The 27782-nt window shown below is 38.7% G+C and overlaps 1 long non-coding RNA gene across 1 annotated transcript; it reads left to right on the top strand.

The window, feature by feature from the left end:
- The first annotated feature begins 6007 nt into the window (after nt 1-6007).
- Nucleotides 6008-23629, top strand: LOC311301874. The gene is made up of 3 exons (XR_014629520.1): nt 6008-6359; nt 19360-19498; nt 22873-23629. It is a non-coding gene; the product is annotated as an uncharacterized lncRNA (long non-coding RNA).
- Nucleotides 23630-27782: the final 4153 nt, after the last annotated feature.

Here is a 27782-nt window from a genome sequence, read left to right as displayed (position 1 = left end):
GGCTTCAGTATCTCGAGAAAGGAGACTTTCCCGCAGCGTAAGCTAGCTTACGCAATACGAGAGAACCTCTCGTAAGAGAACACAGGCACACACGCACTCACACATGACAGGAAAGCGCATACGGCATTGGAGTAAACACATACAGCTCTTTCCAAATAAGTAATAATAAAAAATTTAAAATAATACGCAGCTCAATCTGCATGGCTCAGCATAATGCGAACATATCAAATGAAAAATCCAGATCTACTAACAGTAAGATAAAGGGCTTTTATGAAGTCGTCTGAAGACAAGCAAACAAAAATAAGATAATATAATAATAATAATATGCTTCGACAGCTTCATAATTTATTAGCTTCAAAAACCCAAAAGTAGGCAATTCTATAATTTTTCTAAACAAATTATTTATGGGCGTCTATCAACCCAGTTTACATAATTTAGACTAACCCATCTTTTAGTGTTAAGCTATTTTACAACACTTGTGATATACTATAGGCTACGGCAAACAGTAATAAAGCAGCTGCCTCTAGCATCGCACATAAACAATTTTGCCAAAAAGAAAGCAAAAGTAAAGCAGCAGTTGCCAACACAGTAATTCTATCAGCGACAAGATTGAACATATATGAAACATAAACTCTATGCCAGTCCGATGATGAAATAAATTCACAGATAAAAATAACAGAAGAAGATATATAACTTATCAATTATCATTAGTATAGCAAATTATTCATGTGTCCGTTTACATTTAAGTAATACACTAAATCATGTGTGAGTTTTTTGCAGTGTTAAATTTTTGAGTAATAAAAGTAAAAGTGTGAAATGGAAAAGCTTATTAAACATGACGTATGATGTGAGGAATTTCTGTCAAGGCAATGCAGTGAAGATCGTCTTTGTGTCAAGGATTTCTCTAGCATTATTATTGTGGTAGGGATATCCCACACAAAATGAATCCATATGGAACAATAGCTTCCATAATAACAATATTGCCCATCATGGTTTATATGATAGCTCCGATAGCTCGGAGGCGCACGTATTGTTTTGCATCCCAGATAGCAGACAGATGTGGGCCACTTCAGGCAATGATGCGGCACTTCAGGCCTACTTATGGCCCGGACCAAATGTGTCTGAGCCTGAAGTGGCCCACATGTAAAATGGCAAATATGGCCCAAATATTTTAAATCACATGTGGGCCTTTTTAGGCAAAGATGCGGCACTTATGGCATTGTGTAATCTGAATGTGAGCCTAAAGTGGCCCATATGATAAATAATGAATATGGCCCAAATATCACAAACCAAATGTGGGCCACCTATGGCAAAAACGTGGCACAATCAACAATGACTAATCTGGATGTAAACCAAAAATGGCCCACATATGTTTCAGCAAATGTGGCCCAGTTTTCTTAAAACATATCTGGGCCAGTTTTGGCAAAGATATGGCACAGTGGCACTGTCTCATCTGGATGTGAGCCAAAAGTGGCCCACATATGTTTCAGCAAATGTGGCCCAGTTATCTTAAAACACATCTGGGCCAGTTTTGGCAAAGATATGGCTCAGTGGCACTGGCTCATCTGGATGTGAGCCAAAAGTGGCCCACATATAATGCTGCAAATGTGGCCCAGTTATCTTAAAACACATCTGGGCCAGTTTTGGCAATGATATGGCTCAGTGAGCACTGGCTCATTTGGGTGTGAGCCAAAAGTGGCCCACATATGTTTCAGCAAATGTGGCCCAGTTATCTTAAAACACATCTGGGCCAGTTTTGGCAAAGATATGGCTCAGTGGCACTGTCTCATCTGGATGTGAGCCAAAAGTGGCCCACATATAATGCTGCAAATGTGGCCCAGTTATCTTAAAACACATCTGGGCCAGTTTTGGCAAAGATATGGCTCAGTGAGCACTGGCTCATCTGGATGTGAGCCAAAAGTGGCCCACATATAATGCTGCAAATGTGGCCCAGTTATCTTAAAACACATCTGGGCCAGTTTTGGCAATGATATGGCTCAGTGAGCACTGGCTCATTTGGGTGTGAGCCAAAAGTGGCCCACATATTTTTCAGCAAATGTGGCCCAGTTATCTTAAAACACATCTGGGCCAGTTTTGGCAAAGATATGGCTCAGTGGCACTGTCTCATCTGGATGTGAGCCAAAGGTGGCCCACATATAATGCTGCAAATGTGGCCCAGTTATCTTAAAACACATCTGGGCCAGTTTTGGCAAAGATATGGCTCAGTGAGCACTTGCTCATCTGGGTGTGAGCCAAAAGTGGCCCACATATGATGATCCAAATGTGGCCCAGTTATCTTAAAACACATCTGGGCTAGTTTTGGCAAAGATATGGCTCAGTGAGCTCAGGCTCATCTGGGTGTGAACCAAAAGTGGCCCACATATGATGATCCAAATGTGGCCCAGTTATCTTAAAACACATCTGGGCCAGTTTTGGCAATGATATGGCTAAATGAGCCCTGGCTCATCTGGGTGTGAACCAAAAGTGGCCCACATATGATGCTGCAAATGTGGCCCAGTTATCTTAAATCACATCTGGGCCAGTTTTGGCAAAGATATGGCTCAGTGAGCACTGGCTCATTTGGGTGTGAGCCAAAAGTGGCCCACATATGTTTCAGCAAATGTGGCCCAGTTATCTTAAAACACATCTGGGCCAGTTTTGGCAATGATATGGCTCAGTGAGCACTTGCTCATCTGGGTGTGAGCCAAAAGTGGCCCACATATAATGCTGCAAATGTGGCCCAGTTATCTTAAAACACATCTGGGCCAGTTTTGGCAATGATATGGCTCAGTGAGCACTTGCTCATCTGGGTGTGAGCCAAAAGTGGCCCATATATGATGATCCAAATGTGGCCCAGTTATCTTAAAACACATCTGGGCCAGTTTTGGCAAAGATATGGCTCAGTGAGCTCTGGCTCATCTGGGTGTGAACCAAAAGTGGCCCACACATGATGATCCAAATGTGGCCCAGTTATCTTAAAACACATCTGGGCCAGTTTTGGCAATGATATGGCTCAATGAGCCCTGGCTCATCTGGGTGTGAACCAAAAGTGGCCCACATATAATGCTGCAAATGTGGCCCAGTTATCTTAAAACACATCTGGGCCAGTTTTGGCAATGAAATGGCTCAGTGAGCACTTGCTCATCTGGGTGTGAGCCAAAAGTGGCCCATATATGATGATCCAAATGTGGCCCAGTTATCTTAAAACACATCTGGGCCAGTTTTGGCAAAGATACTGCTCAGTGAGCTCTGGCTCATCTGGGTGTGAACCAAAAGTGGCCCACATATGATGATCCAAATGTGGCCCAGTTATCTTAAAACACATCTGGGCCAGTTTTGGCAATGATATGGCTCAGTGAGCTCTGGCTCATCTGGGTGTGAACCAAAAGTGGCCCACATATGATGCTGCAAATGTGGCCCAGTTATCTTAAATCACATCTGGGCCAGTTTTGGCAAAGATATGGCTCAGTGAACACTTGCTCATCTGGGTGTGAGCCAAAAGTGGCCCACATGTGATGATCCAAATGTGGCCCAGTTATCTTAAAACACATCTGGGCCAGTTTTGGCAATGACATGACTCAGTGAGCACTGGCTCATTTGGGTGTGAGCCAAAAGTGGCCCACATATGTTTCAGCAAATGTGGCCCAGTTATCTTAAAACACATCTGGGCCAGTTTTGTCAAAGATATGGCTCAGTGGCACTGTCTCATCTGGATGTGAGCCAAAAGTGGCCCACATATAATGCTGCAAATGTGGCCCAGTTATCTTAAAACACATCTGGGCCAGTTTTGGCAATGATATGGTTCAGTGAGCTCTGGCTCATCTGGGTGTAAACCAAAAGTGGCCCACATATGATGCTGCAAATGTGGCCCAGTTATCTTAAAACATATCTGGGCCAGTTTTGGCAAAGATATGGCTCAGTGAGCACTGGCTCATCTGGGTGTGAGCCAAAAGTGGCCCACATATGATGATCCAAATGTGGCCCAGTTATCTTAAAACACATCTGGGCCAGTTTTGGCAAAGATATGGCTCAGTGAGCACTTGCTCATCTGGGTGTGAGGCAAAAGTGGCCCACATATGATGATCCAAATGTGGCCCAGTTATCTTAAAACATACCTGGGCCAGTTTGGGCAAAGATGTGGCTCAGTGAGCACTGGCTCATTTGGATTTGAGCCAAAAGTGGCCCACATATGATGCTCCAAATGTGGCCCAGTTATCTTAAAACATATCTGGGCCAGTTTGGGCAAAGATATGGCTCAGTGAGCACTGGCTCATCTGGATGTGAGCCTAAAGTGGCCCATATGATAAATAATGAATATGGCCCAAATATCACAAGCCAAATGTGGGCCACCTATGGCAAAAACGTGGCACAATCGACAATGACTGATCTGGATGTAAACCAAAAATGGCCCACATATGTTTCAGCAAATGTGGCCCAGTTTTCTTAAAACATATCTGGGCCAGATTTGGCAAAGATATGGCTCTGTGAGCACTGGCTCATCTGGGTGTGAGCCAAAAGTGGACCACATATGATGCTCCAAATGTGGCCCAGTTATCTTAAAACATATCTGGGCCAGTTTGGGCAAAGATATGGCTCAGTGAGCACTGGCTCATCTGGGTGTGAGCCAAAAGTGGCCCACATATAATGCTGCAAATGTGACCCATTTATCTTAAAACATATCTGGGCCAGTTTTGGCAAAGATATGGCTCAGTGAGCACTATCTCATCTCGATGTGAGGCAAAAGTGGCCCCCATTTGACATGGCAAATATTGCCCAAATAATTAATTACAATTTGGGAAATATATACGGCACAGTCAGCATTGCAGGGTGTAAGTCTAACTTGGCTCACATTCGACGTGGCAAATATTCTTTGTGTTTCCCAAAAATTAAAACCTACGTGGTAAGTCCATTTCTGGATTCGATGCCACACTTCTGAAAATGGCTAATTTAGCTTAAAAGGGACAAAGATTGAACCTGTAATGGCCTGAATATTTTTTAAACATTTTTTTAACAACATTTAACAATATTTTTTGGTATGGATGGAGTAGACACTTAGGCTGGATGTGAGGCTACATGTACTTACATCTATGACATATATGCTATTGCTAACATATGTTTTGTAGGTACAGTGTCTAGAAAAGTTCAAGTGTCTAGGTTCAAACTTATGAAGACTTTTTATGGTTTTGGGATGTGCAAGAAGATACTTTAGTTGATGTTTGTGCAAAGCTTGGGGCACAATGATTTTGCCAAGTACATGCTCCTGTATCAATATATTTTGTTGATCTTGGAACAACATTCCTGTCCATAAAAATAGTCCTAACCCTAACCCTAACCCTAACCCTAAACCTACAATCAGAGGGAAATGATAATAACATTGATCTAAAAGCATGGTTGTAAGCCTAAACTTGACACAACTGCAAACTTCAAATCTAATTGGTCGAATGCTGTTCCAGGATCAACAAAGATGTTAAGCCAGGAACATGTTGTATGTAGCCTACTCGGTGTAACCTTGCTTATCTTGCTAGCAGTGTCATCTAACTTCTAGAGCAGACCTGGACAAACTTCCACTGGGGCCTTAAGATGACTTAAAATTATGACAAAACTAAATCCACCAATGAGAAAAGATATTTCTCATTATTTGGCTATTTTTATAACAAATGTACAGGATTTGTTGTGGAGAATATAAGGGGACATTGAAGTCAAAAAGGTTGCGATTCACTGTTCCTAGGTGTGTCAAAGTGACCCCACAAAGGGTAATATTTTAAACTCCCTTAAAATATTTAAATATGTAAAATATTATATTATGTTAAATGTATATGTATAATATTATATTATATTAAATGTTTATATATATATATATATATATATATATATAAACAATATTTTATTCTAAATAAACCTTAAATTTTTCTTACATTTCTGGCTAAATATAATTGACATTTATACAACTGTCATCTTTAGGTTATAAACAATCTTTATTAAAGATTAAAAAATTATAATACTAATTGACACTATAATTGATGAAATACAATTAAATGAAGATGACAAATCAGCAGAACCTGCTATGAGAAAATATTATTTTGATATGTTTTCTTGAATACTTTTTCAAAGCCCTGCATTCATGACAAAATGTTCCCACTTTTTTGCTGATTAGAGATAAGATCCATTATGTTTAAATATAATATTTACTGCATTTGTAGTTGTCTGTGAAGAAAAAAAAAATCTAACTGACGATTTTCCAGTTCACGGCCCTTTAAATTTAAACGTTGCCGGAAAGCGCGAAAAAGGCGCTCAAAACCAAAACGTCAGAGGATTGTCAGGAGGACGGAGGACGGATACCAGTACTGCAAAAAGTCAAGGTAAGACGTAATCCAAATGTTTATTTTTGTTAGCGATTGCTTCGTTATATCAAGTTGGAGTCTGCATGTTGTGTTATATAGAGTCGATGGAATAATTTATATTCGAAGTTACATTATTTTGGCAGTTCAACTCTAAGCTAGATCTATTATGGTTGTCACGAATGCGAAATGAACAAGTATCGATTGCTCGGCGCGCCATTAACGTTACATTTAGATTTGTTCATGTTATCACTCTCCCTTTAGTCAGTTCTGCACGGTTAAAGTATTTAACTCGTGTCTTATTTTGGCACAACAATGAAAAAAAATAAAAAAATAATATAGTGTAATTTGACATTCATGTTTATACATTGGACATAATACTGCACTAGTTGTATTACTTTGTGACAGCAATGTTTCATTAACCCTAGGAATAATGCACAAATAAATAAAAAAACTACATGCTTTTTCTTACAATAAAAGTACGGAAGCCCTAAGAGGCCATGGATTGTTATTTTTTTCTATCTTGTTTTCTCGTGATAACGACTTAATTTTCTCGTGATCTCGAGATAACAAGTTGTTGTCTCGTGATCACGACTTAATTTTCACGTGATCTCGAGATAACAAAAGTTGTTTTCTCGTTATCACGACTTAATTTTCTCGTGATCTCGAGATAACAAAAGTTGTTTTCTCGTTATCACGAATTAATTTTCACGTGATCTCGAGATAACAAAAGTTGTTTTCTCGTTATCACGACTTAATTTTCTCGTGATCTCGAGATAACAAAAGTTGTTTTCTCGTTATCACGAATTAATTTTCACGTGATCTCGAGATAACAAAAGTTGTTTTCTCGTTATCACGACTTATATTTTCTCATAATCTCGACAACAAAAGTTGTTTTCTCGTTATCACGACTTGTTTTTTTCTGTGTAGGCAAGAACAGTATAAGTACCAAAAGCAGAATAAAGCAGCATCATGGATGATCGCATTCGCTTTTACTTTGATAACGGGCTCACTCAAAATGAAATAGCTCTATGTCTGTCAGTAATTGACGACTTCCACATTAGTGTCCGACACTTGAGAAGGAGGCTGTCAGGTTTGCAACTTTATCGTAGAAGACAATATAGCGACCCTGAACGTGTAATCAATTTCATTGCCAGCCAACTTCAGGGACCGGGACGTCTGCATGGCTACAGGATGATGTTTGAAAGATGCAGATTAAATGGTTTGCGGCTGACCCGAGAAATGGTCAGAGAGGTTCAGTTATGTCTGGATCCATCAGGTGTGGAGGAAAGAAGAGGGAGAAGGTTGCGGAGGCGACATTACCGAGTGCCAGGCCCTAACTATCTATGGCATATGGATTCTTACGACAAATTGAAGCCGTATGGCATAGCAGTTAACGGCTGCATTGATGGTTTCTCGAGGCACATCATCTGGATGCAAGCCTACTTCACCAATAATAATCCCAGAGTAATTGCTGGTTATTATTTCCGCGCTGTTGCTGAAAGAGTCGGTTGTCCTCAAATAATCAGATCCGATTTTGGTACCGAAAATGTCCACGTCAACAGGCTACAAGAGTTTCTTCGTGAAGACTCGACAGGAACTGTGCATGGACCTTGTGTCTTTCAAGGAACAAGCCCAGCAAATCAGAGAATAGAAAGTTGGTGGGGTATCTACAGACGACAAAATGCAGATTACTGGATGGATATGTTCAAAGAACTGCAGTCAACTGGTGATTTCACAGGCGACGCAACTGACAAATGCCTCATACGCTTCTGTTTTCTCTCATTAATTCAGGTAACTGTTGTTTAGTCTGATAAAATAAGATTAATACCTGCTAAAATAATAATTTATCTTGATCATTTCCATTTGTCCAAAGCAATTTAAACGGGGCACATCTTTTGGCAAGTTTTAGGCCAATAGCTCAACTGTCCAATTGACCTTTATTATTATTGCTGTTGGTATTATCTTCTATTAATATTTAGTACAGATAGGCCTATAATGCGCTTGTTCGTAGCCTATAACATTTTGAGGTAAAAAATGCTAAAGGATTTTGTGTAACCCATATAGGCTACGAGTTGAATTAATCGTGCATGCTTAAGATCTAGATTGTTCAAATAATATTCTATTTTTAATGTATTTAAAATAAATAAATAATTTTAATAAATAAGTGAATTCATCTCTTCCCCATTCGCGATTACATTTGATTGATCGGTCGCTGGTCGTTTGCTGTGGTGCTGAATTTGGTGATCACATGCGGCGTAAAGTGAATTGGAAATAGACCGCGGCATTAAGCACTAAACAATATCGCTCCTTGTTCACATTTAGACTCAAATGTGTCGTATGTGTAAATATTTTTGTATGTTTATTTTCCCAATTAAAAAAGGAGGGGACCTTTGCAAAAAATTATAATATGGACTTTCGCATGCACACGAGAAACATCATGGATTGCATAAACAGAGAGTAGCCGATTTCTTTTCGTTTTGATTGTTTCATTTAAAGACATTTCAAGCTTTCTTCAGATGTATTTCTCATGTATGTGTGAGGCATAGGCTACACTGAGTTTCGGTTTATTTATGATGAGATGCGCTCCAGTTCAAGTGCAATGCAAGTGACCGCGCTGGCGCCAATACATGATTATTGTCTGCTATATATTTGCTTCTTATTTATTAAATACAAGCAATTGATTGATGAAAAATTGATTAAAATTAAGATACTATTTATACAAAACGAAATTCACTGCAAAGAAAGGTTTTCTACAAAACAAAACTTAATGAAGTGGTCAAAATCATGTCTGACCCACTCCATGTCTCATATATTGCGCATCCTATCTTACTCATGCTGTTCACTTTTCATAATCAACATAAATGGAAAAATTATACATTATAATATTTTAACAAATATGAAACTAAATGCGCTTATTTAATGGCTACAAAACATATAGTAGGCCTACAGACTCTCTCTTTGTACAAATTGCTGCACATTCATTTAATTCTGAATTTTGCACACATAAGTTGAAAGGCATTTGTTTGTGCATAATAAAACATATCTGCAACATTTATCAATTTTACTGATAATTGTGCATGCATTTATTAATTAGGCCTATTATCTTAATGAATAATGCAACAAGGATGAAGCATGTAAACTGCACTGTTTGTTTATTCAGAATGGAATCAATTGCAAATGGATTTTGACCACTTAATTAAGTTTTGTTTTGTAGAAAACCTTTCTTTAAAGTGAATTTCGGGGGTGTTATTTGCGTGCAAGGTTAAGAACGCTCGCAGCAATTCCACGAGCGTTTCCCAAAAATGCACTTAACATGAATGTGAGATAACGCGTTTTACGTGCTACTTAAAAGTCGCTGTCCATTCGCGAAGTTCTGAAATATAACCTTATATGGAATCGTATTCTGAACGTTTAACCTAATAATTGTCATCTGTTGTGGATTAGCAATCAAGACTATATATAGTCTATATAAGCACCTACAGGCGGAGGCACTGACAAAATGGGTGAAAAAAAAAGATAGCCTACCTTTCAAAAAGATGAAGTTGATGTCCTTTTATAGGAGATAGAGCGAAACAACGCTGTAATGAAACGGTGTAATTTTCAACAGATTAAAAGGATTTCTTTTATTTTTTTGTTCATTCATTTAAGTTTGATTAAAATTATTAGATTAAATTATTTATATTTATTTGTTTTGTTTTCTGACCTTTTTAATTATTTAATTTATACATTAAATAAATAAAAAAAGAGAGTAATAAAGTGTACAATAAAGTACAATCACAACCATTTGCATTTGAATAAAGTTAAAGGTGCTGCTGGTTGTCCTGGGCTGCGTTCTCCGACGTTGTCTCTTAGCGCGCTACGAAGACTCAAAAGGTACACCTTAACTACAGGTATACCTTTCCTACGTGTGTTCTCCGAACTATACCTTAGGATGTTGCTTAAGGTAAACCTTCTTAAGTTCGACCTTAGCAGGCGCTGTCCATGGTGGAGGCGCTGAATAGGTTGATATCGATGCCTCGATGATCGATTGTGCGCTTCCTTCACAGCGGTATAAGTTTTGAGAAAACAATGTTCTTTATAAAAGAAGCGTTTTAGAAATAGTACAAACTGCATTTATCGGGGCTCATTGAAATATGCAAATGCAGAAATAAATATGAGTATGTGTTTTTAATTTAGCAAGTGTGCAATCCCAAACCCTCACGGCCATAAGTGTGTTAATGTTCACGTAGCCTATGCTGATTATCCACCAGCCATGTAGTTGACATACACTAACTGGCTCCGCGGACGGCGCCGTCTTTGATTTAAAACAAGTAGGCCCTACTCGCTGTCTTGCTGCCATAGCTATAAAGTTTGTGTAAACTCATCTTTCTTTATATAGACTCCTAAGCCTTTTCTGTCAAATGGTTCGCCAGCTGATGTGCCTTAGGATAGTAATTAAAAAAGCTAACAACCATTAGTGTATGGAAACTTTATTAATGAAAACACTTCCATACACTGGGTGTAGGCTATAACAACTTAAGTATTTTATGTGTAAAATTTTAAAGTAAAGTAAAAATGTAATTTTAATACTAAATCAGATTTTATATTAAATATTCATATAAAATTGTCTATGTGTAATTAAACTGCGATGTAAAAAAGCTTTTTGCGTAGTGGTGGCCACTAGCGGTATGAACCGTCAGCAGCGATAAGGTATAGCTAAGAGCGCTCCAGACCAACCTTACGAACGTATGACTTACAGAAGGTATAGGCCTACTTAACTAAGAAGGTTTCGGAAAACACGTATTAACGATAAGGTACTTCTTAAGGTACAACTTAAGAACGACGTAGCGTTAAAGGTATAGCGGAGGATCTTTCCGAATTTTAGATAAGAACCGCCCTCTCCACTTTTTGAAAAAATGCACATGCGCAACACTCTACCTGCTCCCGAGAGGGAACGCCTATTAAACGTGTGCGAGGTTCTCCTCGTGCACGCTCTGTTTAAAAGTTGCTGTCGGCATCGCTCATACAAGATTACTTTCCAAAAGAAGATTTGCACTTTTTCTCCAAATAGCATGCCAAACTTTACCTGTCGAGTAGAAACTTCGCGACTGAGGCATCAGTGGGAAGCCCAACCTGTGTTTTCAGAGCACGCCATCGTGTGAAACAATCTCCCAAAAACACTCTGATCTTGTTTCTCTCTTCTGAGGCCTTTCTCTTCTTCTCATACAGTTCGTACAAACTTTTTCTCTTGCGACCCTCAGACATTTTCAAAGGACCCGGTGAAACGGCGAGCTTCAATGAATGGCTTAGCTCTAGCTCACCACACATAAACACCTGAAAGTGCGCATGCGCAGAAAGCGAAAACTAAGGGACGAGCACGTACGACGGCCTTACGTAAACATATCACCAGAATGATTGACACTTAGGTGGACCAATAGTTTACACTACCCACCCGGAAAAAGAAAATCCTCCGCTATACCTTTAAGGTAGTTTCGGAGAACGCACCCCTGGGCTGAGTTTCCCGATAACGTTGTCTCTTAGCGCGCTACGAAGACTCTTAAGGTATAACTTAACAGAAGGTATACCATTTCTAGGTTGATATCGATGGCTCGAGAATCAATTATTCTCTCGTGCAGGGGCTGTTTATGTGAGAAAGCGGTGTTCTTTATAAAATAAGCACTTCATAAATAGTTGAAATTGCATTTATTAGGACTCATGGGATATTATAAAAAATAACCCAAACTATAATAGCCTATAATAGCCTTGCCTACATATTTTATTTTATTTATTGTAATGTTTTTACCTGCTAGATAATTATGGTTTTTGGAAACGTGCCATAGATTGAGTAGTTGTTTGATGTTCATGTTCTACTGCTTCAGTAAACCCTGCTGCTTTTCAATTTACTGCATGTCATTATTCCCCTTCATTAATCCCTCCCTAATATGCTTTATTTTTATTAATCCCAAATATTATTCGTTTTTATTAATCCCTAATATGGTTTGTTTTTAGGATGAACTGGACACTGTTGTAAATATGTGGAATAACCACCGAATCCGACGTAGCAATGGTCGTGACTTACAACATGGAAAACCCTTCCTCATGTACAACTTACCAGAACTTTATCAATCAAAAGACTACTTGAATCCTGTAGATGCTGAAAAATTGGATGTGATTATCCATGAGAATGTCTGCCTGTGGAAATCAGACATACCCTGTGATCGTGACTTCTATGACCTCTGCATTCTTGTTATGGAGGAGAATAATCTACAGCCAAGTGCAGCAGCCACAGAGGCATTGAGACTCTACAAAAACATTCGGCCTCTGGTTAGAGAACTTTTAGGTTTATAGATGTCACAATCTATAAAATATGCCATAATTGTAAAAAAAAAAAAAAAAAAAAAACATTTTTTTGTGTGTGTAAACATGAAATTTAATTTTTTCTAGGTTGCAGGTTATATTTGTATACCCTTTAGTTTCATAATTTAATGTTTTATTTATTTTTTAATTTTGTCACCTAATGGAAACAGAAACAAAGTACATCAAAGGATGAGTCAAAGAACTTTGTTTTAATATGACAGTAATAGAAATATCCATTCAACGGTGTAGAAAAATAAATGAATCAGTTGATGCAAATAAAACTATTTAAGTGCAACTCCTGCTTCAACAACAGATTATTTAGATTAAATGTTGGATTTATAAACAAAATAATCATGGAAGGAAAACCTAATGGGAAAACAAAACTGTCCCATATAAATCAGCCCACTAAACTTCTATTAACTTCTATCTTGACTCCCATTTTAACTTCATGAACTGGATATAATGTATAATATGAAAACATTACTTTCAATTTATAATGATAATGTAGTACACTATTGTTTACAAAATATATGAATCAGTTGATGCAAATAAAACAATTCATGTGCAACAATACTGCTTCAACCATAGATTTAGATTTAGTGTTGGATGTATAAATGGGAAAAAGTGTAAACATGGAATAAAAACCTGACAGGAGAACATAAAACTGTCCCATTCAAACTAACTATATTAAATTGACAACCACTCTATTTCATTCCCAGTACTTTTTAAAATGACTCCTATTTCAACTTCATGAACGGCATATAACATGTTAACATTAAAACATTACCTTGAGTTTATAATGATAATTTAACAACTCATGGACATCTTTTTCATGCAGGCACTTCAACTTTAACCTTCATATGTCTATGACAAATCCATTACCCACACTCCACTGTTTAACACAGAGCAAAACTCTGCCCTAAATTCTGCATAGGTGCTGTAGTCGCTTGCCAGTTCAAGGTGCTGTGTACAAGTGTGGGCAATGGGCCTTCTTGAAAACTCACTCATTTCTTTAAATGTTACTTCAATTGTCTTAGAGAGAAATAAATCAGACCCTGTGCAGTATCTGAGAAAAAGACCAAGCTCCTTCTGGTCTCTCTCCCTAATGAATCGTAAGAGATGATTTGATACGATTGTTTCAGACTGGGACATTGATTGTTGGAACTTAATGGATTTTGCCACATTTCTTGCCTTTGGTTGGAGATTTTCAGTTATCTTGTCCAGATTTTCAGCAGTCATGGTTTCCCCAATAGATCGCAGAATGGGTTTCCAGCATTTTATTATGTAGGCTGGTTGTTGCACCATCTCTTTATGTGCAATTTCTTCCAGTATTTTCTGGAGATTGTTTTCATTAGGTAGCACTGTGCAGCTGTGACTGCTTAGAACACTAAGTACTTCATCCATGTCAGCACTTTGGAAGTCTTGGAGCGCTTCACTTAAAACATCCTTCTCTGTTGGACTAATGTAATTGAAAAACACCTCCATTAGACTGGTTTCTGGTGAAGGAAGGGACAGTGCTTCTTTTAGAAAAGGAGGTGCTAGCTGAATTGGCAAGTAACCAAAGCGCAGCCATCCAATGGCAAAAATACGTGCAACAGCTTCCCACTCCCTTTCTTGGTAAGTGTGATGCAGAGTAGGTATCTTGTAAGTTGTTCCACAAGTTCTTGTTGCAAAAAATGTGTCCCAGAATTCAGTAATACAGTCCTGGAAAACTCCATCGCCGATGCCAGCTTCCTCCTCGCCATTTTCGAGTACCCGTTTAAATTTTACATTTGCAAGCAGAATGTTATTGTCTGAGAAAGCTTGAATCATATCACTTACACAGTGAACTCTGCGAATCATAACTGTTTCACTTTCAGTCACATGTCTTGGATTTTCAAAGAATGAGTCATTGTTCGTTGGCTCCTGGGAATCAGTTGCCTGTGGTGGATCTTGTGGCACTTCTGACACCATTCCTTCAGCATCTGTATCTTCATAGAATGTGCTACCTGGAATGAAGACTGAATCTGACTCAGATTGAACTGTTTCCAGTATTGTTTCAACAAATATTTCATTCCCCACATAATCAACATGTACAGGTGAATACACAAGTGTGTCAGAAACCATGTCAAAAGATGTGTTCACATCATTACCCAGGAACACCACTTCATCATCAGAAGATGGGAGTACATCATCATGGGAGCTTACAGGCGTAGAAGGAGGGGAATGCAAAGTTTGAATTCTGGTCTGATTGTTACATCCTGAAGTACATGGAGTTACATCTGGCGTGGAAGTAAGCCGGGGTCTCTTTAGAGTCAAATTCCTGTCAGTTTCATCACTCTGATCAGAATCCTGATCTTTCAGTCTTGTGCACACATACAGTCTAAGAATTTTGTAATGTGTTGCCTCGTACAAGCCGCCAACTGTCTGATCTTTTTTGAGTGGTTCTTCAGACCCACTGACACAAACCATAAAGTTGAAATCGTCAGCATTCCCTTTTGCTGATTCACCATCAGGGAAAAAAAGTTTTCTCCCGATATCCAGAACATTTGACACAGTGTCTTCTTTTTTAACAACAATTTCTCGTGTTCCACCACCTTTGGGTCTTCTAACTTGTTTGTAACTGCCATCTTGGTAGCTCATCCAGCCAAGCTCAATTTTCCTTGTCTTGCTTTCAGCATTCTTATTGCCAACACCATACTTTTTTTTCTGATTTTGAATTGCTGGTAGTTTCATTTTTTCTCTTATTTGGTTAATCAATTTCTGTTTTCTGTCTTCATTCCCATGATCCTCTGCATTTATCGGCATCCAGTTCTTTGCAAAGACCCTGTCGCCATATCGAGGAATATACTTAGCCAGTTCCTCTTCATTCATAAGTCTGGCAACAGCAGGATCAATCTGAAACACATCATCATAATATGCTTTTAGTATGCGTTTAGTTTTAGGTGGTAAAGTGTTTTCAAAAATAAGGACTAAAGTTATCTGAGCCGCAATTCCGCATATTCATATATATATATATACAGTGCAATGCATAAGTGAATACACCCATGCTAAAGTTGACTAAAAAGAGGAATAAAAAATCATATTTTGGAAATTGAACTTAATGCCTCAATTTAAAAAATTAGGAAAAATCCAACCTTTAAGGACACCAATTTTCTTTGTGAATGAATAATGTATCGTAAATAAATAAATGTTCTTCCTTAAAATATATGGTGCATGAGTGAGTACACCCCTATGTTAAATTCCCATAGAGGCAGGCAGATTTTTATTTTTAAGTATTTAAAAAAAATTTTTTTTAGGATACTATGCATCCTGATAAAGTTCCCTTGGCCTTTGGAATTAAAATAGCCCCACATCATCACATAGCCTTCACCATACCTAGAGATTGGCATGGGGAACTTTCCATAAGATCATCTCTCAATGCAAATCAAACTAGCTTTTAGGCTAACTGAAATAAAACCATGCCAATCTCTAGGTATGGTGAAGGCTATGTGATGATGTGGGGCTATTTTAATTCCAAAGGCCAAGGGAACTTTATCAGGATGCATAGTATCCTAAAAAAAAAAAAAAAAAAAAAAAACTTAAAAATAAAAATCTGCCTGCCTCTATGGGAATTTAACATAGGGGTGTACTCACTTATGCACCATGTATTTTAAGGAAGAACATTTATTTATTTACGATACATTATTCATTCACAAAGAAAATTGGTGTCCTTAAAGGTTGGATTTTTCCTAATTTTTTTAATTAAGGCATTAAGGTAAATTTCCAAAATATGATTTTTTATTCCTCTTTTTAGTCAACTTTAGCATGGGTGTATTCACTTATGCATAGCACTGTATATATATATATATATATATATATATATATATATATTATTTTTTTCATATAATATAAACATAAAATTAGTATTTGCACCCCAAAAAATGTTGTATAAACAAGGAGTCTGACAGCAGCCAGTATGATCTGATCTCACCATCATCGAGTCTGTCTGTGATTACATGAAGAAACTGAGACAAAGCTACAGTACACTGAAAAAACAGCAATTGAGCTCTAACACCTGCTGTAAAGTGAAGATGCTTTTAAAAAATAATGTCATAAACAGATTTTATTTATCAATTAACTTGTATTAACTAAATGAAATAAATATTTGGTGTGACCAGCCTTTTGTGTTTAAAACACTCCTAGTGCATACGAAAATGTCACTGGATTATAACAATTAATAGCAAAAGGGTTTGGAAATGTAAACTGATATTTCTTGCTGACACACTACAGCAAAAGATATAAATAAAGGTCACTCAGTCCTATATTCATAATTAAAAAAATCTGTTTGAATGCCCGCTGCAATATCTTGTCCTTTTAACAGTTAGCTGCTAAGCGGTCTTCCCGTGCCTATAGTCATGTCAGTTGCGTGACAGGATTCTCCGTTATCACAAGTTTGAGTCATTTCAATGTGTCTTCTCTACTGACTGACTCACTCATAAAGACAGTCTTTTCCGCCATCTATTGGAGAAATAATGAATGTAACTTCTGTTGCTGTTTACGGTCAAGGACTATTTGTTCCAGCGGAAGGAAGGCTTTTAGTGATTTTACTTCATGAAAGTTGCATATTGCATAAGATACATATTTTTTCAGCTTTAATATTTGTATTGTATTGTGAGATAACCGTTTTATAAAAGTAATAACTCGAGTCTAGTGCTGTATCGTGAATAAGTCACGGCTGAAGGGGTTGCAGGGTTATCTAGGGGTTATCTAACAACAACGCCCTCAGCCGTGACTTAACGTTAACGTATATAAAGATGACTTAACTTTAAAAAGTAACTTAATTGATTCTCAAATCCGACATTACTAGATACGTGTTGTGTATTCGTCCCGCTTATAAGGCATTGGGCCTATTAGTTTAACAGGGTGCTATCAAGGCCATGACCAAGGCGACCATTTCAATAATCATTAACCGAAGTAACAATAGCACAAGTAACTTAAACCACATGTTAATCTAGCAAGTGACATACCTTATCTTCCTCCATTTTTGCCAGGTTCTCCTCTGGGACACCTCTCTCTCTCAAAGCAGTTATAAAATCCATCTCTTCTGCGGTCAAAGACGCCAGCTCGCACATAGCTACTACACCATAATACACAACATTCAGAAGGGGCGAGATTTTCTCGCGAATCGCGATAGACGTGACGTCGTGAGAAAACGGTTTTATGACGAGATCTTACATTAGAAATTAAGTCGTGATCACGAGAAAACAACTTTTGTTATCTCGAGATCACGAGACAATTAAGTCGTGATAACGAGAAAACAACTTTTGTTATCTCGAGATCACGAGAAAATTAAGTCATGATAACGAGAAAACAACTTTTGTTATCTCTAGATCACGTGAAAATTAAGTCGTGATCACGAGAAAACAACTTTTGTTATCTCGAGATCACGAGAAAATTAAGTCGTTATCACGAGAAAACAAGATAGAAAAAAATAACAATCCATGGCCTCTTAGGGCTTCCGTAATAAAAGCTTGATTACAAAGTAACAATAATAGATGTTTTGGGTTCAGGTAGACTATTTAAAAGTTGGGTCAGGTATTAGGCTATTCCTCTATGTATTTCACATTTTTATTATACCCTAGTAATTATAAAATTAACATTAGTTGGCCTGCTTTATGTTTTGAGTCAGGATGTTTTCACCTTAATAACATGTGTCAATGTGATTTGCTACAGAAAACTGCGGGTGGGAATAAAATAGCCTACAGTTTAAAACACATCTAGTGGGTTTGCTGCCAAAAAGCCCTTTTTTTTTTTTTGTTTCATCTGACCATAGAATCTGGTCCCTTTTGAAGTTCCAGTCGTGTCTGACAACTGAATATGCTGGAGTTTAATTTTAGCGGAGCGAGGAGGATTTTTCTTGAAACCCCCCCCAAACAACATGTGGAGATGTAAGTTTTTTTTTTTTTTTTAGGCTTTCTGACCCCAAGACTCCAGTAATCTCTGCAATTCTCCATCTGTGATCCTTGGAGAGTCTTTGGCCACTCAAACTCTCCTCCTCACCGTCCATTAAGACAATATAGACACACGTCCTCTTCCAAGCAGATTCGTAACATCATTAGTTGATTATAACTTCTTAATTATTGCCCTGATGGTCAAAATGGGGATTTTCAATTCTTTAGCTATTGTCTTACAGCCACTTTCTATTTTGTGATGTTCAACAATCTTTTGCTGCACATCAGAACTATATTCTTTGGTTTTACTCATTGTGATGGATGATTCAGGGAATTTGGCCTTTGTGTTTCCTCATATTTAAACTCCTGTGAAACAAGAAGTCATAGCTGGACAATTTCATGTTCCTAGTCACCCTGGTGTGCTAAAAAAAGATAAATATTAATGGGAATATACTTCTGAGATATTTTACTCGTAAACAAAATCTAGAGGTGTCAATAATTGTGGCCAATGTGTATTGGAGATAAACATTTATTTCATAATGTGATTTCCATTTTTTGACGCAGTCCGATCTTCCTAGCAGGCATCAAACTTGTTCCTTTTGGGCATCTGGAAGCAAAGAGTGTCCTTGGCCATGGCCAAAATGTTCTTTACATTGGCGCTGGCTAACTATGCATTAACTATGCGCTAATGCTTGTGTTACCTAATTGGGTCCTAAGATTTTAAAAGTTGTGTAGTCCATCCTTGCATTTACAATGTTATATTTTTTTAGGAACTGTCAGAAACAACAGACTGACAGCTGCGGCCACCGATCAAGAGATCGAATCATTTATTAAAAAATGGCTTCATCTTGCAAGTGACCGAGACAGAGGGAGAAGAGAAAGAGAAACGGAGGAGGGTCCAAGACACCAGTAAGTCAGTTACATTGCGTTTTTGCTAGATGTGTATACCATGGTCTGTCTGAATACTTTATTCTGATTGGCTGCAAGGTGTAGCCTAGCCATTTGTAACACTTTACAAGTTTAACTACTTTAGTTAACATGTGGCATGAACAATTCTTCTTCAGTATTTATTAGGGGTGGAACGGTACATGTATTCGTATTGAACCGAAACAGTACGGCGTCACAGTTCGGTGCATGAATATACACGGAGAATACACGGTATAAAAATAAATAAAACTTGCGTGCAAATTAATTAATGTAAAGCGGGACTACTGTTAAATACGCAGGTTCTTTAGGGACACCTAATCTGTAGCTCCGCCTTAGCTCTGAAGCTCTGTGTCTATAATGAACAGGCTGCGATGTCAAGATTGCAATGCTGGAATATGTTGTGTGCGTGCGTGTGTGAGAGAGAGATCGAGGCGCGGGCGCGATCGAACAGTGGAAACATAAAAACATACTCCATCATTTTGTTCATACAGGACATCATTCAAACTGCAAAGTGTTTACTTATATTTGTGTACACTTGCAATAAAACACAACATTGTGCTTTTGTCAAACTGTTAACTCTTGTCAAACTGTAACCTACAACTGTCACCCAACCAAAATCTCTCTCTCTCTCTCTCTCTCTCTCTCTCTCTCTCTCTCTCTCTCTCTCTCTCTCTCTCACACACACACACACACACACACACACACACACACATTGTTTAAAAGCAAAAAATATTTATCCAACCCCATTTAAAAACAGTCTGTGGGTGCCATCTTTTGGACATTCATCATATTGCATTGGTTTTCATTTCTTGTCCTAAAAATAAACAGAGCACTAATTTTTTTTTTTTTTTAAGTTACACATTCTACATTGATTAAAAAAGAAAATCAAATGTGTTTTTAATGGTAGTATTATTTTATACAGAAATAAATTATGTATAATTAACATGAGAATAAAGTTAGAAATTAAAATTTTAAGGAAAACAAATATATTGATCTGAAATGTAGCAAATTTATTTTAAATTCATTCAGGTACAATTACAAAACATATCTCAAGGTCTTTTTGTATTTTTATTAATTTAATTAATAAACTAATTATATAAAACTATTGTCAATGCACTACAAATAAACTGGTTCTATGCCTTTACTTTATTAATAAAACTTTTAAAAAAAATACAAGGCTTAAAGGAGAACTCCAGTCAATTTTAACATTGAGCAAATGTTTTTGTAAATTTGGAGTGCTGTCAGTACAGAGAACAATGACAAAAATCGGTGTTGCCTACACCGTGTTATCCTCTTTAAAATTTGCACCCTGTTGGGGCAAATTTTAAACCTGCTTTTAGCCTCTTAACATCCTTGATGTGTCATTACAAGTGCACCAGCCATGTGAGTGATTTTATTCAGAGTGAACAAGGTGAATCTGACTGCAGTAGATGTGAAAGATATGAATAAAAGTGATGTTAATTCAGCCAGCGCTCATACCTGTATTTACTTCCTGTTTTCGGTCTAGGTCCACATTAGTCGATTGTCGAGTTCACGCGCGTGATCATAGGTAACTAAGAAACAGTGGAGAACTCGTCAATCGACTACTGTGGACTTCGACCGAAAACAGGAAGTAAATAAATGTGCGCTGGCTGAATTAACATCACTTTTATTCATATCTTTCACATCTACTGCTCTCAGATTCACTGTGTTCACTCTGAAAGAATCACACACAGTAGAGGCTAAAAGCAGGTTTAAAACGTGCCCCATTTTAGTCAACAGGGTGCAAGTTTTAAAAAGAGGATAACACGGTGTAGGCAACACCGATTTTTGTCGTTGTTCTCTGTACTGACAGCACCCCAAATTTACAAAAAAATGAGCTCAATGTTAAAATTGACCGGAGTTCTCCTTTAAAGGGATACTCCACCGTTTTTTCATATTAAACTATGTTATTCCCTTAACTAAGACGAGTTGATACATACCTCTCTCGTCTCAGTGCGTGCACTAAATCGCCCAGTTCATTCAATATGGGCCAAGCAGAGAAGCTACCAAACACCTCCACGTTTTCCCTATTTAAATACAGTTACTCGCGTAGTGTAACTCGACCTAGGACGGTGACACAAAACAAAACGTTGCGCTTTTCTAAGCGTGTAAAATGGATAACTATATTGTATGGTGGAATACCATAGCAAGTGCTTGGAAGCACTTCGACTTGGCACAGTAATATCTTCACTCGTGAAAAATCCTCTCACCGGCCCCCGCTCCCTCTAGTGAAGATATTACTGCGCCAAGTCGAAGTGCTTCCAAGCACTTGCTATGGTATTCCGCCATACAATATAGTTATCCATTTTACACGCTTAGAAAAGCGCAACGTTTTGTTTTGTGTCACCGTCCTAGGTCGAGTTACACTACGCGAGTAACTGTATTTAAATAGGGAAAACGTGAAGGTGTTTGGTAGCTTGTCTGCTTGGCCCATATTGAATGAACTGGGCTAAGCTAAGTGCTACCAAAGTTTCGCCGCAAGACAGAGCGATTTAGTGCACACACTGAGACGAGAGAGGTATGTATCTTAGTTAAGGGAATAACATAGTTTAATATGAAAAAACGGTGGAGTATCCCTTTAAGACATTTATTTTCCTTTGGTGGTACAGCCTACAGACATGCACAAGAAAAAAAAAATGCCTTCTACATTTTTGTTTTGCTTTTCCCTCCATTGTACAGAACTCGTACCGAACCGTGATGTCCGAACCGAGGCATGAACCGAACCATGACTTCTGTGTACCGTTTCACCCCTAGTATTTATTAATCGTAATTAATGCTAATTGTGATGCTTACTAATGCATTACTAAAATCAAAAGTTGTATTTGTTAACATTAGTTAATGCACTGTGAACTAACATGATCAAACAATGATTGACTGTAACTTTAAGAAAGCTTAATAAATAATGTAGTTAATGTTAGTTAGTTAATACATTAACTAATGTTAACAAATAAGACCTTACAGTGTTACCAAACCGTTTAATGCACTGGTAGTTCCAGTCCATTTATTCACCATTCAGTATTAATGTGCTGCTTTGATTAAAGCACAGAGACAGCTGTTTTTAAAGTTTTTAAAACTTGCAGCTTCACTATTAGTAAATAGACGGTGTATAGACGCAGGTAATTCCTGAACGCATCTCTCACTACAGTGCCTGCTTTTTTTGTTTTGTATTTATTTATTTTATTTTTTTATTATATTTTGTTTAGGGCTTTTTTATTTAATTTGGCTTCTAAGTAGTTGTGTGTGTGTTTGTTTTGTACTTCAACACTATTGTATTATCAGCGTTCTGTTACTGATTCAACAGTTTTTTTTTTTTTTTTTTTGTGTATCCAATAAAGGCTTGCAAGATTGCCATGATGCAGATGGGCCCAGTCAAGGAGGTCAAATTCTATCATTTTGGATGGTTCCATTTGCCAAGGTTTTGTAGCGTGTTAACTTCTGTGTTGTCTGTTTGTTTGTTTGGATGACCAAGGCTACTGGAAACATGTTTTGTTTTTATTTAGTTTTTACTATGCTTTCTATGCATATATTTTGTGTTTGTTTATTGTTGGGTTTTTTTTTGGTTTGTTTTTTTGTTTAGATTGCTTTCCAGTTTTGAAAATGTAAACTTGCAGTGGGTTGTTCTTTGGCAATATTAATAAATGATGCAAATGTTTTCAGAAATGTGTTTGAATCATCTGTTGTAACTTATCTTAACATAAAGAGGGGCCATTTTTACATTTCTCTTTTCTGTATGTTGGATATTGTTGATGCAGAGTTCACTTAGTGTCAGTGATATTCAGTCACTGAGTTTCCCAAAGTTTAAATGGCACAGCATGCACACACAAAAACACACATTTAAGGCTTATTTAGTTCATTCTTGGCTAATATGTGGCTGAACAAATGGCCTGCTTGTGGCCCAGATCTGGTAAACAGGAGTGGACCACCCAAGTGCCATCATTTCAGGTATACATACAAGGTGTCGAATCTGGGCCCGAATTAAAATGAACTGTGGCTCAGATTTGTGCCAGTTCTGCTTCATTTGTTTTGTTTATGGCTGACATGTGGCATTGCTATGGTTTAATTGTGGCCCAAATCTGGCAAACAGGAGCGGACCGCCCAAGTGCCATCATTTTCATCTGGCCCACATACCGCGTGGAATGATGGCACTTGGGCGGTCCGCTCCTGTTTGCCAGATGTGGGCCACAATTAAGCCATAGCAATGCCACATGTCAGCCATAAACAAAACAAATGAAGCAGAACTGGCCCATATCTGGCCCAGACACCAAAGTTGCTGTGGCCCAGATCCGGCCCACACTTGACACTTTCATCTGGCCCACATACCGCGTGGAATGATGGCACTTGGGCGGTCCGCTCCTGTTTGCCGGATATGGGCCACAATTAAGCCATAGCAATGCCGCATATCAGCCGTAAACAAAACAAATGAAGCAGAACTGGCCCATATCTGGCCCAGACACCAAAGTTGCTGTGGCCCAGATCCGGCCCACACTTGACACTTTCATCTGGCCCACATACCGTGTGGAATGATGGCACTTGGGCGGTCCGCTCCTGTTTGCCAGATGTGGGCCACAATTAAGCCATAGCAATGCCGCATGTCAGCCGTAAACAAAACAAATGAAGCAGAACTGGCCCATATCTGGCCCAGACACCAAAGTTGCTGTGGCCCAGATCCGGCCCACACTTGACACTTTCATCTGGCCCACATACCGCGTGGAATGATGGCACTTGGGCGGTCCGCTCCTGTTTGCCAGATATGGGCCACAATTAAGCCATAGCAATGCCGCATGTCAGCCGTAAACAAAACAAATGAAGCAGAACTGGCCCATATCTGGCCCAGACACCAAAGTTGCTGTGGCCCAGATCCGGCCCACACTTGACACTTTCATCTGGCCCACATACCGCGCGGAATGATGGCACTTGGGCGGTCCGCTCCTGTTTGCCGGATATGGGCCACAATTAAGCCATAGCAATGCCGCATGTCAGCCGTAAACAAAACAAATGAAGCAGAACTGGCCCATATCTGGCCCAGACACCAAAGTTGCTGTGGCCCAGATCCGGCCCACACTTGACACTTTCATCTGGCCCACATACCGCTTGGAATGATGGCACTTGGGCGGTCCGCTCCTGTTTGCCGGATATGGGCCACAATTAAGCCATAGCAATGCCGCATGTCAGCCGTAAACAAAACAAATGAAGCAGAACTGGCCCATATCTGGCCCAGACACCAAAGTTGCTGTGGCCCAGATCCGGCCCACACTTGACACTTTCATCTGGCCCACATACCGTGTGGAATGATGGCTCTTGGGCGGTCCGCTCCTGTTTGCCGGATATGGGCCACAGTCAAGTGTGGGCCTGATGTGGGCCAATTCGGCTTCATTTGTTTTGTTTACGGCTGACATGCGGCATTGTTATGGCTTAATTGTGGCCCACATCTGGCAAACAGGAGCGGACCGCCCAAGTGCCATCATTCCGCGCGGTATGTGGGCCAGATGAAAGTGTCAAGTGTGGGCCGGATCTGGGCCACAGCAACTTTGGTGTCTGGGCCAGATATGGGCCAGTTCTGCTTCATTTGTTTTGTTTACGGCTGACATGCGGCAGTGCTATGGCTTAATTGTGGCCCATATCCGGCAAACAGGAGCGGACCGCCCAAGTGCCATCATTCCGCGCGGTATGTGGGCCAGATGAAAGTGTCAAGTGTGGGCCGGATCTGGGCCACACCAATTTTGCTATCTGGGATACGTCATCGGAAAAACAAAACAAAAAATGAATGCCTGAAGCAGCATTAACAGTTAGTCTATGCTGTTCTTTTACACTCAGAAATGCAATAGATTTAATAGAAACAATAGGCCTACTATAAAAAGTAGCCTATTTATAGTTCTCACCAACATTGCCATTTAATATTACCAAAGGTATCGTCAATATGCTAATCTTCAGATAAGGACAAATTAAACACTAAACAATGATTTATTTATGTATATTGGTTTGAAATAGTTCAAGTATTTATTTCATTTTTCACAAGTACCCTATACATGTCATTTCACCACAGTAAATATTTCGAGCAATTGATAAGATTTTGTCCTCCTGAAACATTTATCATGTCCTTTAATCTGTATGTCCATCAAAAAGAGAATGTGTGTTTTGTTGTTTAGTTATGGAATTTAAAGGCAAACATCTTATAAAAGTTCAAGATACATTTAAACTATTCATGTTTTGTGCAATCGTCTGTGCACTGCACTATAATGTACTGCACATCACAATACAATAAAATACAATAACACAAAATGCAATGCATTGCAAAAAAAAATCGATACAGCTTTTTCACCCAATGCATTTCTAAGGCACAGATCGAGTTGATAAAAATAATGCATATGTCTTTATAAAGCACACTTATGCTCATTTCCCCTGGAGCATCATGACTGTCAGTACAACATTGTAGTTGCTCTTTGTTCTTTTCGATGGGCTTTGTGTGTGTGACTATATGTCTCGAGACCGGTCTCGAGACCACTTTTACGTGGTCTCGGTCTTGTCACGGCCTTGACGGTCCTTGGTCTTGTCTTACTGGTCTCGGACCTCTCGGTCTCTCGCTGTCTCAGACCGACATCGGACATAGTGGTCGGGGGATTTAGCAATACAATACTACAATATCCACGACGACACAACGTTCGATAATGCAATATTATTATCCGCAACGGAACAGATTGAAGCGCGCGTCCGAGTGAAGACGGTGCGGTGTGTCTTCAGAGAAAACACTTATCCGCGCCACTGATCGCAGCGGCAACGAGCACTTTGATCACTTGATTTAAAAAACACATATCAGTGACATGATGGGTTTTAACTTCATTCAGGAGATTTTGGGTAACTGCACAACTGACAGACGACTTTGAGCGCACCGCAAACGGTGTGTGTGTGTGTGTGTGTGTGTAACCATAGCGACAAAACGACCAACTTTCGGATCCTGCACTTAAACCTATAATTTCATTTTTAAACATTTTATTATGTATTTAAAAGTTGCAGAATGGATTCATTTGGAGACTCCGAAATCGGCAGAGATAGGCAGGCATTTGCTTAGATGAATTTGTGTCTTTGATATCTCTCTCTAGACTAAATGGTCTTTTAAATATCATCTGCATATCTCCGTTGTGTTGACTAAACATTAAGCCTAATCCAAGTTTATAATTGTGTATCTTTTAATTTGATGTTACAATTTCATCTACACATTAAGTATAATTTCAATTGGTTACATATTTCTTATTCTTTAGACAGTTGTTGGAGGAGCAAGATGGTGTTGGAGGTGTTTGATGTTTTGTCAGATGAACCAGTCAGTACCAGTCATGTCAGTCCTCAACAGTACACAAAAGTTAAGGGAGTCTCAATCATCTTATAGTGCAGTAACAGCCGTCATGCAATTGCTACACATAGTTGATTTCACCCAGTCTGCAAAAACATTTACAGTGAGCTCGCAGTCACACACATGACATGGTATGTCTCTGTATTGTTCTGCCTGTGTAGTTGAAGTAATACCGTCTAAAATGTATTGAATGTAAACTGCGGCTGAACCCTAGTATGCTTATGTTCTTGAATTCATAGTTATTGCTTAGCTTCAACACTAGACTAACGTCTGTTTTTTTTTTTTTTTTTTTTTTTTTCTCCGGTCTCGACTTGGTCTCGGTCTTGACTTGGTCTGTCTTGGTCTTGGTCTTGGTCTTGTCTTGGTCTCGATACCCTCTGGTCTTGGTAGTGTCTTGGTCTCGGTTTAGGCGGTCTTGACTACAAGTCTAGTGACTACATCATCCATTCCCTCACCTGAATAGCCACAGGTGACTTGCGGAAAAACAGAGCAGGCACAAGCTGCAAATTGTTTGTTCCATGCAAATTTGTCATGTAGGAAAGAGGTTGGTGGATCACGTCAGTCAAATCATGAAGTTCAAGGTATAAAAGTGATTGTGAACGTGAAGCACACTATAGCAATATTCCGACTTTGCCTTGCAGTTTAAGAGTGACACTGAGAGACTGAAGAATGAATATCTCTGCTCTGTGGGTGAGTAAATCTAGAAATACTATACGCAAAATATGACAAAGAAACTGTTCAGTATATATATATACACTCACCTAAAGGATTATTAGGAACACCATACTAATACTGTGTTTGACCCCCTTTCGCCTTCAGAACTGCCTTAATTCTACGTGGCATTGATTCAACAAGGTGCTGAAAGCATTCTTTAGAAATGTTGGCCCATATTGATAGGAT

Source organism: Rutilus rutilus (assembly GCF_951802725.1).
Source record: "Rutilus rutilus genome assembly, chromosome: 13".
Classification (NCBI taxonomy): domain Eukaryota; kingdom Metazoa; phylum Chordata; class Actinopteri; order Cypriniformes; family Leuciscidae; genus Rutilus; species Rutilus rutilus.
This window is presented reverse-complemented; position numbering and strand designations above follow the sequence as displayed.